General features: G+C 44.8%; 1 protein-coding gene and 1 long non-coding RNA gene across 3 annotated transcripts in view; one reads left to right on the top strand and one right to left on the bottom strand.

Annotated features, from left to right (window-relative positions):
- Positions 1-12,823, top strand: part of LOC135915278 (rho guanine nucleotide exchange factor 5-like) — a 311,708-nt gene that overhangs the window by 47,748 nt on the left and 251,137 nt on the right. The window lies entirely within an intron of this gene.
- LOC135915282 (uncharacterized) overlaps positions 1-12,823 on the bottom strand; it is a 269,809-nt gene that overhangs the window by 40,571 nt on the left and 216,415 nt on the right. The window contains exon 2 of the long non-coding RNA XR_010568571.2: positions 6,939-7,181. This is a non-coding gene — a long non-coding RNA (uncharacterized lncRNA). The remainder of the gene's footprint in view (positions 1-6,938; positions 7,182-12,823) is intronic.

The raw sequence follows: 12,823 nt of genomic DNA, 5'->3' as shown, positions 1-12,823 counted from the left end.
CTACGCCACTGCTCAAGCCTCGTTCACGTTGGGGACACCGCAACGCTCACCCTTGGTTGCACTAAGTGCCTTATGAGCTTTACAAAATCGTGTCCGTGTAATTGGAGGGGCCGCCTGGGCGCCTCGCAGCGGACGACCGACTTCTCTGCGGCTGACTTCCTCGAAGCGCTGGGGCAACGAGGCGGGGTGTTCGCCGATTGTGCTCTCTGAGTTACGGTCGCGCCCTAGAGCGTGACAGCTCGATCGTGGCGGTACTACAGCCATAACCGTGCGTGTGCATGTGTCTGTGTGCATGCTCGGGTCACGAGCCCATGTGTCATCCCCTCTTGGCGTCCTTGTACCGCGCCGTGGCCGAACAGCACCGTGTTTTTATAACGGATAGGAAAGGGCGCGAATGGCCGTGCAAGCTTCCTTCTATCCTGCAGTTGCGTGCACTGAGGCGGATCCTACATGAGCCAGGATTATCCCACAAGTAGGCCCCGTGAGCGAATGAGAAAGGCGGGCAGCTCTATACAAACCCTCGCCACCTCGTAGAAATCATCCTACCACTGCAGTCACAGAGAATTCAGATTCAGAGGCTCAGAATTCAGAGGCTGAAAACATGCAGCATTGCAGTGAGGCGCTAAAAACAAACGAGAGTAAAGCGTCAGCCCGTGCTGGAGTACCTGCAAGCCGCATCGTCGAAGCGCATTTTTCCGCCTCCCAAGCGCTGTCCCGGTAACGCTCTCGCAGCTTAACGGACGGCTCGCTGGCTCTCGACCCACTTCACGATTGCACAATACGGCCCGAGCATTGTCACCCTTTTATATGCTGCCCGTAAAGTTTAATAAAAGGAGAGAGTTATTCAGACGAAGAAGAATGCAAAGGTACTACTGCTTTCTTTAAGACTTGATTCACTTAAGTTCTGCAGATCTGACGTGCCCTGCAAAATGAGGCAGATTAGTCAACGCCGAAAGACCAAAAATAAAAAGAAAGGAGGTCAAGAAAATTCATTAGAATAGTACCTGTTGTCCGCATAACAGGCTAAAAACTGGCGGAAGGGGGGGTGAAGTTTAAACTAGCAACTCATGATGCGCAGAATCAGAAGGACAGGTATATAGATAATAGCCTGGGGAGTTAATTAGGTTTTGTTCAGTTTGCTACCCTACATGTGAAGAGGGTGAATTAAATATAGAGACAAAGAGAGAGTAATGTCCGTCACGCACACTCAGCGAGGCACAGCGTGTGTACAAACGGGCACTCAGGTCTGTTACATTCAGTTGCATAAAGTAGCTTGTGTGGCTGCTCATCAGAGAAGGATCTCGTGGTGCTTGCGATGTCCTCCATAATGTCGCGTTTCTGTAGCTAAGCGCACTTTCACGCAAGCATACACCACACGCACAAATGAATGTCTGTTTTCTTCCTATTTGACAGGGATGGATGACCATAGACGAAAATACACCAGACCAAAGCTTTATCGCACTCGTATAGTAAGCCTAAGGGTGCAGTCACTCATCTTAGTATACCAATCAGTCGCAATTTCGTGGTAAAGCTTCTACAAGCAAACCTCTTTGTAATTGGTCCACATACGTCGTCAATGACATGCTCGTTATTGGGAATGGCCGGGCATTGCTCTTGCATGTCGCTATAGAGAAAAAAACGACGTTGTCGATACGGACCAGTCGGACGAATTGACAAAGGATTGCTTTGATAGTCTGACAATTGATCTTTAATTTAAGGTAGTTCATAGCTGCCGCGGTAACTCTCAATGGCTATGCATGGTGTTCTACTGCTCAGAACGAGGTTACGGGTTCGTTTACCGGCCGCGGCGGCCGCATTCCGATAGACGCGGTATGCAAAAATCCTAGTGTATATACATTCAGGTCCACGTTAAAGAACCCCAGGTGGTCCAAATTAATCAGTATCCCACTATTACGGCATCCATCATAATGCACTGTACGGTTCTGGAAAGTTAACCCCTCCCCCCCCCCCCCTATATATTAATTTTTAAAGTTTGTGTGGGTTGCGTCGATCAACACCCGACACAGTGCTCCCTGAGCCAGGCTAGAGCGATAGCGAATGCACCTGTGCTTTGTAGAGATCGTTGAACATCAGCCGCAAGGTTTAAGATTGCGTGCTGCATTTCTCAAATACCCATGCGTCGTTCTACGTGAGGCCGATGGTGGCGCTTGCAACACGTGACGACGAAAGAAGGTGATTGAGTGCACCCCCCCGTTACCGGTGCAGCGCACTGGCGAAATACTTCTCACAAAAACTAAAATTTGAACCGCGCCAGGCTCCCGCCCGTTGCTGAAGCCTGTGATGGATGTCCCAGCTTATTGGCTTTGGCCCCCGGTCGTTCACAACGGTAGTATTTTGACGTTGCACAGGTTCCCGAATTCCGCACAAGCTCACCTGTGCACCCTTCTTCATCTCGCACATCGCACTCCTTTGCCTCCCCTCTATGGTGGTTTCTCAACTTTTCATTTTCAAAACAGCAGCTACCCATTTCTTTTGTTTAAACTAGTGCAGGACTATAGCATAGGTTATGCATATCTTATTGAGTATATTGCAAAATTACGTAACGTGAAAAAGGAAAGCTATCTAATATAAACTAGAAAAAAAAGTGATAAGGGAAAGCTAGGAAGGTTAACCATGTTGAGCCCGGTTGGCTGTTTGGCACTGGAGAAAGGGAAAACGGGACTGATAGATCGGTAGAAGGAGAGAGAAAAAGTTCACATCCCGCACTCACACACACCCACGCTGAAGCATTCATCGTTCAGTCCACCACAAGCCGTCATATAGGTGATGCATTTCAAGAAGCGCAGCAGCGTTCTTGTGACTTTTGAAATCCCGGACGCCACGAGGCCACTGTCCCACGACCTTATCTTTTCTAAAAGTTTTGTCATCCAATTTTCATTGAGCGGTCCGAAGGGCAAGGTCTGAGCTTCGTATGACGGGCCGTCACACAAATGTGCCTAATCAATTGCGTCGCCTGCGAATGGGGCGTTTCCTTTGGAAACACGTATTCATTCCTAAATGGAACGGCGGAGGATGTCATTTGCAACAGATGTGACAAAAAAAAACTTGAGAAGGTAAAAATACAGCAGCGTATATCAGGCGTCAAACCCCAGTAGCTGATACTATAGTTTAAGTTAGATGAAGAGAAGGAAGCTTACAGACAGTGTAACGCACACAAATGCCGACAATCGGCGACTGCTAAAAGCAGCAGCATCGCTGCCGAAAAATAATACTAAAAAGGACGCCCGGAAAGAACATACGGGATAGAGATGCTGTCCTGTTTCTTTCCTTTGCGTATCTATTTACTCACACTGTTCGGTCAACATGAAGACCTATATAAGCAGTAAGTAAAGCATGCTCCCAACAGGCGCAACAGCATGTTTAAAGGCACCTGTACAGACGCCGGATTGAACCGATGTCCCAGATTCCTTTTCTCAGACTATATTTGGTTGTCCAATCTGTCTGTTGAGATCGTTAAATAGTTATTCCATACACGTAGCACTATATATACGCAGGCGTGTTGTTCCTCTCTGCAGAGTATTCAGCGTAAATATTAAAATAAATATGAACCAACCAAATGGTGTAGGGACACGCTGGCCCGATAGAGACTGACATCTCAAAGGAAAACGCATTGGAATGGAACGAATAAACAGTAAGGAAGGTGACGCCCCGCATGCTTAGACTTTATTAACTGTAGGTGACAAAAATTGTTCAGAAAGATTCCTAAATGCCGAAACCATTCCGAAAAAGTTATTTTCGTGATGTGTTCGAGGTTTCGTCAGCACTGTAATCTGTACTTTTTTCTAATTTTCTTTCCTTTGGCACGTTGTAATGTTAGAATACTCGAATCACCTTCCAGCATATTCTAACGAAAAAATAAACCGTACCAGAAACTAGACATCGCTGTCGCAGTAAGGCTGCTATCTGTGGAAATGAGCGTACAATCAAACAACACAGAATATGTGTATATAGAAAGCTCACTTATAACCGTAACTTCACCAGGAGATTGGGAGTCACTTTTAAGTCGCCTGCAGCGCTCCTATACTCGCCACTTGCACATATACTACGTGAGTAGCTTCTGCCGGAAAAAGAAATCCTAATAAGATGGTGCAGTACAAGCATTATATGAAAGAACGAGCGCCGCTGCAGTGGGCGCGACGCCAATCTCATGAAGTGCCACGTCGTGTCTTCGCCGTCATTGCAGGCAACTTCCGACATCGCGCTGCCTTTCGCGCGCCCATCGAATGCCGTGTCGCTGACACGATGGGAACACGACGTCCCTACTAGCGAACAACAATGGACTTGTGTGCGTCAAACCCGCGCAAGTTGCGCGTTGTTTGATCCCCTTCACCGACTAGGAGAAAACAATGGGCTGTCTCGCACTTGGCGAGATTAAGAGACCCGAAGCCGCTTAACCACCGGCGAGCAGTGTGGCGAAGCCGCACTCGACGGAGCCATGGCAGTACGCTAGGCGACTGAACAAACCATATTCACTGCGAGCTTCCCTGCCACGGCTGCAACAGCACTTTCTCTGCTTGTAATAATCCACAACACGTCCGGTTTGGCTGTCTCAGTTATAGTAAAATATTCTCTAAGTTTCCCACACAAAAAAGCACACAACGGCAAGCCGAAATAGCCCACCCATGGGGACCTTAGAGTGGCCACCTTTGTTTCTTCATTGTTTTTCACAGCTTTGTAAACTAGTTATATTCCGAACTTAATAACTAATCGTACACAAAGTGGGGCACAAGACGTGTTTCTTCATTTATTAACACGTCAAAGCCACGTTCCTGTGAATTATTACAGGGCAAAATACGCCGTTTTTCATCAAAGCAAACGCAAGTGTAAGTTTCTTGAGGTTAGGGACAGATGACTTACACGGCGCAGTAGTAGGTGTCAACCTACTTGATAAAAAATCCATATAGTTAGAGGCGTACGATGGTTAGATCTATCATTAAATTGTTGAATGCTAAAATAGATAAAACGCCCTGAGAAAATAAAGCTCGGGACGTATTGATACATTTCTGCTAGAGCAAGTATTCTTATTTTATCAGCTTTAAAAGCTCGGCTCTTGCGTATGCATGTGTATACCCTTCAAGTGACCATAGCGGTGAAGGATGATGTGGTGGATCAATAGTCTTATCTGATTGAACAGACTCCAGTTTCTTATTCATGTGACGACGCTATACATGAACCACTAAAGCTATTTCTAACAATCTTACTCCGTCATTAAACATGCTCGTCGTATCTTTATATTTCCAACGCAGCAAGCAAAGTAAACCCAAAATTTAAGGCCGCCTTGCCGCCGGAGCACTCTAAAATATTAAACTATCTGATGAGTGTACATTCCAGACACTTCAAATAGGTTTAACTTATGATTCAGCTTTTTATTTTATTTTATTTTATTTTATTTTATTACTTTTTCGCGGAAGCCATCGAACTTCCCAGACAAGCCTCTCAGAATTTTATGCAGTTCTTCTTTTTTGTCTCTTTTTGCATAGTGCAGCTTACCAAGGCATTAGTTCAACGAACGGCCAAGTGGGCAGAAATTACAAGACATTCTCTGCCCTTTATTATGTTACTGCCCTGTATCTATAGTATGCGCGCAGGCATGAGCTACCTAATACTCGTGCTCTGTCGTAAAACGTAAAACTGTGCATCGTTGTGTATACTCGCGCTCTCTTGTGAGCGGAGGAATTCGCGATTCCCAACTGCCGGATCATCAGGATAACCAGTAGCACTGCACACAACAAAAACAGTGTGTGCGACAAGTTCGGGGGCACTGAGTTTTTTTATTTATTTTCTTTTTTCTATTTAGCACGAGACGGAGCTTTCTTGAACCAACCTACCAAAGCTACGACCGCCTCTCATTATGTTTCATCTTGCACCCACTTGAGGAAAGGCCGTATCATGCACTCCAGGACAACCATTTTCAAATATTTATAGTTCCCGAGGATCATTGCAAACTGGAATAATTTATCTGCAGTATTGCTATACTACAGAAATGTAGGTTTCCTTAACTCCACTTTACCAACCGCGCAATAATTAAAGGTTTTTTTATGATGCGTGCTCACCGAACAGACAGACTGATACATTTTCATTCAGATAGACGACCACGGTGGGCAAGCTCAGAGATAGCTTGCATTGGAAAACGGCTGAGAGGAAGGTACAAATTTTGTGTGCGTGGGCTTGTGTGCGTATGTATGTATGTATGTATGTATGTATGTATGTATGTATGTATGTATGTATGTATGTATGTATGTATGTATGTATGTATGTATGTATGTATGTATGTATGTATGTATGTATGTATGTATGTATGTATGTATGTATGTATGTATGTATGTATGTATGTATGTATGTATGTACGTGCGCGTGCTCGAGGTGGGAGAGGGAAGAGGCGCTCTTCATGCTGTACATATGCGCGAAAACATACGCTCCCTCTTTGTTTATATGTCACTCACTTGTGTTTTACTCGGTTGCTTGGTAGCGACCACCTGATGTATCGCATACTTCCCGCTAGCACGCATTTGACTTTAAACGCCCTCGACTCGCGTTCCGAACTGCTTCCATTTCCTCTCCCGCACGCCGTGGTCTTCCGACCCCTAGTTTCATACGTGCCTATACGCTTCGCCCATCTCAGCACCTTCTTACGCCCAGCGCGTCGCCCGGTGGCTTCGGCAGAGCAGCACCTTCAGGATACTTCAACAATGCGAAAGCGTCAATCAGTTTAAAGCTCCCGCTAATCGTAGTCAAAACCGCCACCTTTTGCTTGGGAATCTCGGCCACGTGATCATCCTTCGCCTCATCGGTTGCAGGACGGCGTTGTTCGGCGAGCTTCGCGTCCGTCAGACTCTTCTTAGGGCGACCCATTGCGCTATGGACCCTCCAACACTGTCCACATCAGCGGCACTCCCCTTCACCGGTGGCATACTCACCGTCCTCTACAAGACGCCGTTGTGGGAGAGGAGTTTTTCATGACATTTCCAATCCACAGAGCACCGCTGCCTCGCCTGCATGATCGCTACCCCTCCTTGGCTGCGATCATAGGGCTAAGGACTTCGATCAACACCGCCCTTCCTGGTGAACGCCGGGAGGTTGTCGAGTTCAGACCGCCTGTAGTGAAAACGGTGGTCGTATCTCTCGCAGTCCTCGATCGCACGCGCATCGATGGGTTGGGCCTGATACAGAACGAAAAGAAAAATACGCAAGCTCCGATTTAGCGAGAAATGCGAGAGCATTGCGTTAACATCACGTAGCAACTCTTTCAGGTCCCGGATCCACGATTTAGACCAAGTTCACCACATTGCAATGTGTTGTTCAGGTGCTAACTCAAGGCACACATTCATACATATAAACATGCACAAATACACATATACAAACATAAACACGTATACACATACACGCTCTTCTAAGCTCCTTCATCTTTTCTCTACCTTAAGCACGTGCCCAAACACACACACACACACACACATACACACTTTTCTCCCCTTTGATGCTGCTAATGCTAAGCTATTAAAATGTTTTTATTCCCCCAACAGCTCCAGCACGTGTCTGGCGCTTGACATTCGAAACATGCCTGGGAGGCTGGAGGTCTGGCAATCTTTGCGCAGCGGTGGCCGCCGCAGAGCCACAATGCTCACGCACGCGATGCGGTGCGTGTGCCAAATTAGAAACTCCCGAAGCGCGAGCAGCCAGCGAAGCCATCGGCGGCTGCCGGCGCGCCCCGGAAGGGAAGCCCTTGAAAATAAACGCCTCGCCGCTCGAGCGAGCACGCACGCGGCCTGCTGCTGCTAACGCGGCTCGAGTCGCGCCTCCTTCGACGAGAGCATCCGTGCGATACACACGCCCGCGGCAGTGCCGCCCACGCGGGCCGTTCGTGCCAGAACACAAACTACGGCCTCGATTCCCACGAAGATGACTACGACGTCGTTTCGAACGCTGGCTTGCGAGCGCGGCTTTGCTGAGCCCCGTTCGCCGCAAACGCGTGTGGAAATGTGAACACCGCCAAACACGCGGCGCTCTGCGGTATACTTTCTTTGCCTTCGTTTTGATTCGCCCGATTAGACTCGAGTAAGCACACAATTTTTTTTATTCCTCTTCTAGTACTTTCCCACCCGTCAAAGCAGCAACGCGTAGTCTTGCATGACGTCGCTTGACGGTATACCATAGGTCTACAACTGATATACGAGACACGTAAATTCAATTGGTTAGTTTAATTTTCTAAGTTTAATATTATGTGGTGTGCTGAAATAGATAAATTTACAGCTCTAGGATGGAGTCAAGCGCATACGACACGAGAAATTGTAGATCTCTTGAAGCCATCATCCTGCAATGGGCCTAAATGATCGTGATGATGACGATGGTGACAAGTGAATTGGCCAAAGTTGCATCTAACTTAACAGGGGAGGTTTAGTAATCATTACCAGGAATTATTTGAGCTACAGGTGGGCCTACGTTAAAGGGAACGCCTTAATTAAGTTCAACTCGCTTAAATAAAGGAAATACGAAAGTGCAAATTCTTCAACAGGATATCCACTGAGCTGTTATTTGCCAACTTTGACAGATACGTCTCTTCAAAAACTATTGCTTCAGTAATGATTGCGTCTTTCTTTTGTTTTTTTTTTATTCGCCCTTGATATAAAATACCCGCCGTGGTTGCTCAGTGGCTATGGTGTTGGGCTGCTGAGCACGAGGTCGCGGGATCGAATCCCGGCCACGGCGGCCGCATTTCGATGGGGGCGAAATGCGAAAACACCCGTGTGCTTAGATTTAGGTGCACGTTAAAGAACCCCAGGTGGTCAAAATTTCCGGAGTCCTCCACTACGGCGTGCCTCATAATCAGAAAGTGGTTTTGGCACATAAAACCCCAAATATTCAAATCAAATCAAATCAAATCAAATCTTTATTCAGCATTCTTCCACATATGAAAAAAAGAATGCTAGGACAAGAGCAAAAAAGCTGCTACAAGCAGCTTGACGAGGCCCTTGCCCCTGTTTGACTGGCAGCGAGAAGGTTTTACATTCATTGTAAATACATATTGTTTACATATATGTGTTGCATCTCACAGAAAAAAAAACAAGACAAATGTATTCGCGTACAAGAGAGTCCCACGTACAGACCAACATGTCTGAAAACATATGCAAGAAAAGGAATGCATGACAAATGTATTCAGGTACAATAGCATCCCACGTACAGGCCAACATGTCTGAAAACATAAAGGAAATGGAAGGAAAAAAAACGCATTTCTGGTCCAATTTAGACCATTTTCACTCATGTTGTACAGACAATAAAGGATCATACAAAGGTAATACGAAAAACAAGTGATTGCAATATAACAGAAAACGTTTACATTACATTTTTCCCTTAGCCTTTTTCCCCTTTCTTTCTTTTTTTTTTAAAGTTGAAGACCGTCGTTCGCCATTAAAAATTCTTTCCATTGTTTTCTAGTGATGGTCCTCGGGTCTATATGCCTCCTTTCAAGGCTATTTAGCAGGAATGGTACACGATATTGTAACCTGTTAAAACCATTATTGGTTCGGGAAAATGGCAAATCCCATATTTCTCTTTGCCTTACGCTGTACGGCAGCTGCAATGATTTTTTGAGGCAGCTCATTCGAAGAAAATGCTCATTTGTGCGTCTTAAGCTGCTCTGGTATTTTAAGAACAGGTTAAATATGTATGCATGCTTGACAGGGAGGACATTAAGTGACTGAAACAAATCCCGCGTATGGGAATCGTATGGGGCATTTGCGATATGGCGAATAACTTTTTTCTGTATGACAAGTAATTTGTGAATGTTTGTTTGAGATGTTGTCCCCCAAACAAGGTTACAGTAGTTTATATGCGGGAGGAATAAGGCATTATATAGAAGAAGCTTGAGTTTCGGTGGAATCACCTGTCGCAATCTGCAAATCATTCCACATGCCCTCGCCAAATTTTTAGCTACAAGGTCAACATGAGCGTCCCAAGTTAAATTTTCGTGAAAAATGACTCCTAGTGTTTTAACCTGTTTTGCAAGCTCGATTTTAGAATTGTCAAAATAGATATCCAAGCAACGATTTATTTGCTTTTGCACCGGCGCAAATAAAATACATTTGGTTTTCGCTGCGTTTATTTTTAAGGAATTCACTGTGCTCCATTGAAACAATCTATCAAGGGTAGTATTTGCTAAACTTGTGAGTTCCTTAATATCCTTGGACTGAAAGAAAATGCTGGTATCATCTGCATAGATAACAAAATAAGCTTCATCACTAATGCTTATTAAATCATTAACATAAAGATTGAATAAGGTCGGTCCCAGTATACTGCCCTGCGGAACCCCAGCCTTCACAGGAAGCAAAGATGAATATTCGCCTGAAATAGCGATGCACTGTTTTCTTTGTTCGAGATATGATTTTAGTAATTCTAAAGGTATTCCACGAAACCCATAATGTGCTAATTTGCATAATAAAGTGGTATGATTAATCCTGTCGAACGCCTTCGAAAAATCGATGAATATGCCAAGGGTTAACTTCCTTTCCTCAAATCCATTAAGTATGTACTCTTTTTGCGACAATAGAGCCAGTTCGGTTGACACCTGCTTTCGAAAACCGTATTGCTGAGACGTTATAATCGAAAACCTATTACAAAATGTTGTCACTCTATTACAAATAACTTTTTCCAGACCTTTCGAAATAACAGGTAATATTGCCACTGGTCTGTAGTTGGATAAATCGTTTCTGTCTCCAGACTTATACAACACCGAAACCTTTGCGAGCTTCATTTTGTCTGGAAAGACACCTGTAGACAAACAAGTATTAAACAGATGGGTGAAAACCGGTACCAGGAGATCGAGTACAAACTTAATAGGTCCTATTTGAAGTCCATCTATGTCACGCGCTTTACTGTTTTTTAGTGATGAAAATACTAAGAATATTTCCTCCGGAGATACCGGCTCAAAAAATGCACTGTTAGTAATCTGCATGTCCAGGAAGCTCGTGGCAGTGTCATCATGGATGCTATCAACCAGATTTGTGAAATATTCATTAAACTTGTTCGCCAAATTTTGCCCTTTAAATGCTTCATTATCAATTATTATTTCAAGTCCTTCATTTTGGCGGCTTCCCCTTTGTAATAGTTTGTTCATTTCGCGCCAGATTTCATTACCACGAGCGCCCGGTTTCCCCAAGAGGTTTTCAAAATAGCTGTTTTTAGCATTCCGTAAAAACTTTGTCACCAGGTTTCTGTGTTTTTTATAAGCAAGAAAGTCTGCACGATTTTTTGTTTGCAGAAATACGGAATACAACGCATATTTTTTTCTTATCATACTGAGACATTCATCTGTGAGCCAGGGCTTACGTATCTTCTTGGATTTCTTTACCATTTTGAATCTAAAGCAGGTTCTGTAGGCTTCAGTAAGGATAGAAATGAGAATGTTGTAGGCTTTGTTAGCGTCTACACATTCAAAGACAGGGTTCCAAATTATTTTTTGGATTTCTTCCCTAAAGTTGTTTAATGTTCTCGGATTTATCTCTTGAACAATGAATGACTCAGAATGATTCACACTTTTTTTCATAATTTCACCGTGTTTACAAAACATATAAATAGGTAAGTGGTCACTCACGGCTGCTGAGACAACACCCGATTGTATCGTGTCTTCAATGCTGTTAGTTACGAATAAATCCAGAAGACTTTCAGAAGAGTGGCTGATGCGTGTTGGCTCATTTATAACGTTTTTGCAACCAAATGAATCCAAAATTACCTGCAATTCTCGTGACTGATATGTATCTTGCAAAAGGTTAATGTTACAGTCACCCCCAATTGTAATGTGCAGCCTATTTAATGACACAAAACTGAGCACGCTCTCTAGAAAAGAAAGAAATGCGTACAGTTTACCATTCGGTGGGCGGTACAGCACAACAAATACAGATTTCTGATACTGTAAGGATAAGGCTTATTATATATTATAATATTAATATATATATTATTATTATTGTACGCTATAATGCGCACCAAAATATCAGTATGCATGTTTCAACGAGTGTTTTCATACTTTTTCTACCGTATGAGTGAGACCGTCATGGCCAGGAAGCGAACCCGCAACCTGCTGTGCAAAACCACCAGAGTGGGCAGAGCAAATTAACTTTCCCAAATGACTTTCATAGCGCAGATGGCTTGAAAACATTGAATATCGAAGAGCATGCAGGCTCGCGAGATAAACGGCATCGCTGGAAAGAACAGCCCTTTCTAAATTTCTTTTGCGAGAAAACCTAAAGAAGCAGATGATTGATCGCTTTGCTTTCGCCTTCCATTCCGTCCTCATTGCTTTTGTTTCCGAAGTCTCTATGCCAGCTGGGCTTTCTCATATCGTTTATTCCTCTGACACCACATTGGCGGAGCGGGTGTCTGCACTTTGTGATATTATTTTCTCCTCAAATCACTGACTGTTTGCCTTTCGGCATTCTCGCGTCGGTACAGCTCTCGTCGCGGACGCCCATATGCACGAGCCCAAGCTGAATCTTCCTAATGCTCTTTGCTGGCCGCTGCTGCTGCTGCGCAAAATAGGAAACGCTTCCGGAAACGCGCGCGCAGCGAGACAACGTCCGGTCCCTAGCGCGCAGCTCAAAGTTTTGACGCCGGGGCGGAATTCGAAAACAACACTAACGCCGCGCACGCGGCTGCATCTTTATTCTCCGTCAGCTTCAGAAGCGCAGCATGTGCCAAAACGGCGACGCTTTGCTCGTATTGGACAGAAACCAGAGTAAAACCCTCCGCGTTTCTTTTTACCTGTTTATTGGCTTTCATTGGCACTCGGTTTACTTACACGAGAGAGAGAGAGAGA

This window comes from Dermacentor albipictus, chromosome 5 (genome assembly GCF_038994185.2).
Source record: "Dermacentor albipictus isolate Rhodes 1998 colony chromosome 5, USDA_Dalb.pri_finalv2, whole genome shotgun sequence".
Lineage (NCBI taxonomy): Eukaryota > Metazoa > Arthropoda > Arachnida > Ixodida > Ixodidae > Dermacentor > Dermacentor albipictus.
This window is presented reverse-complemented; position numbering and strand designations above follow the sequence as displayed.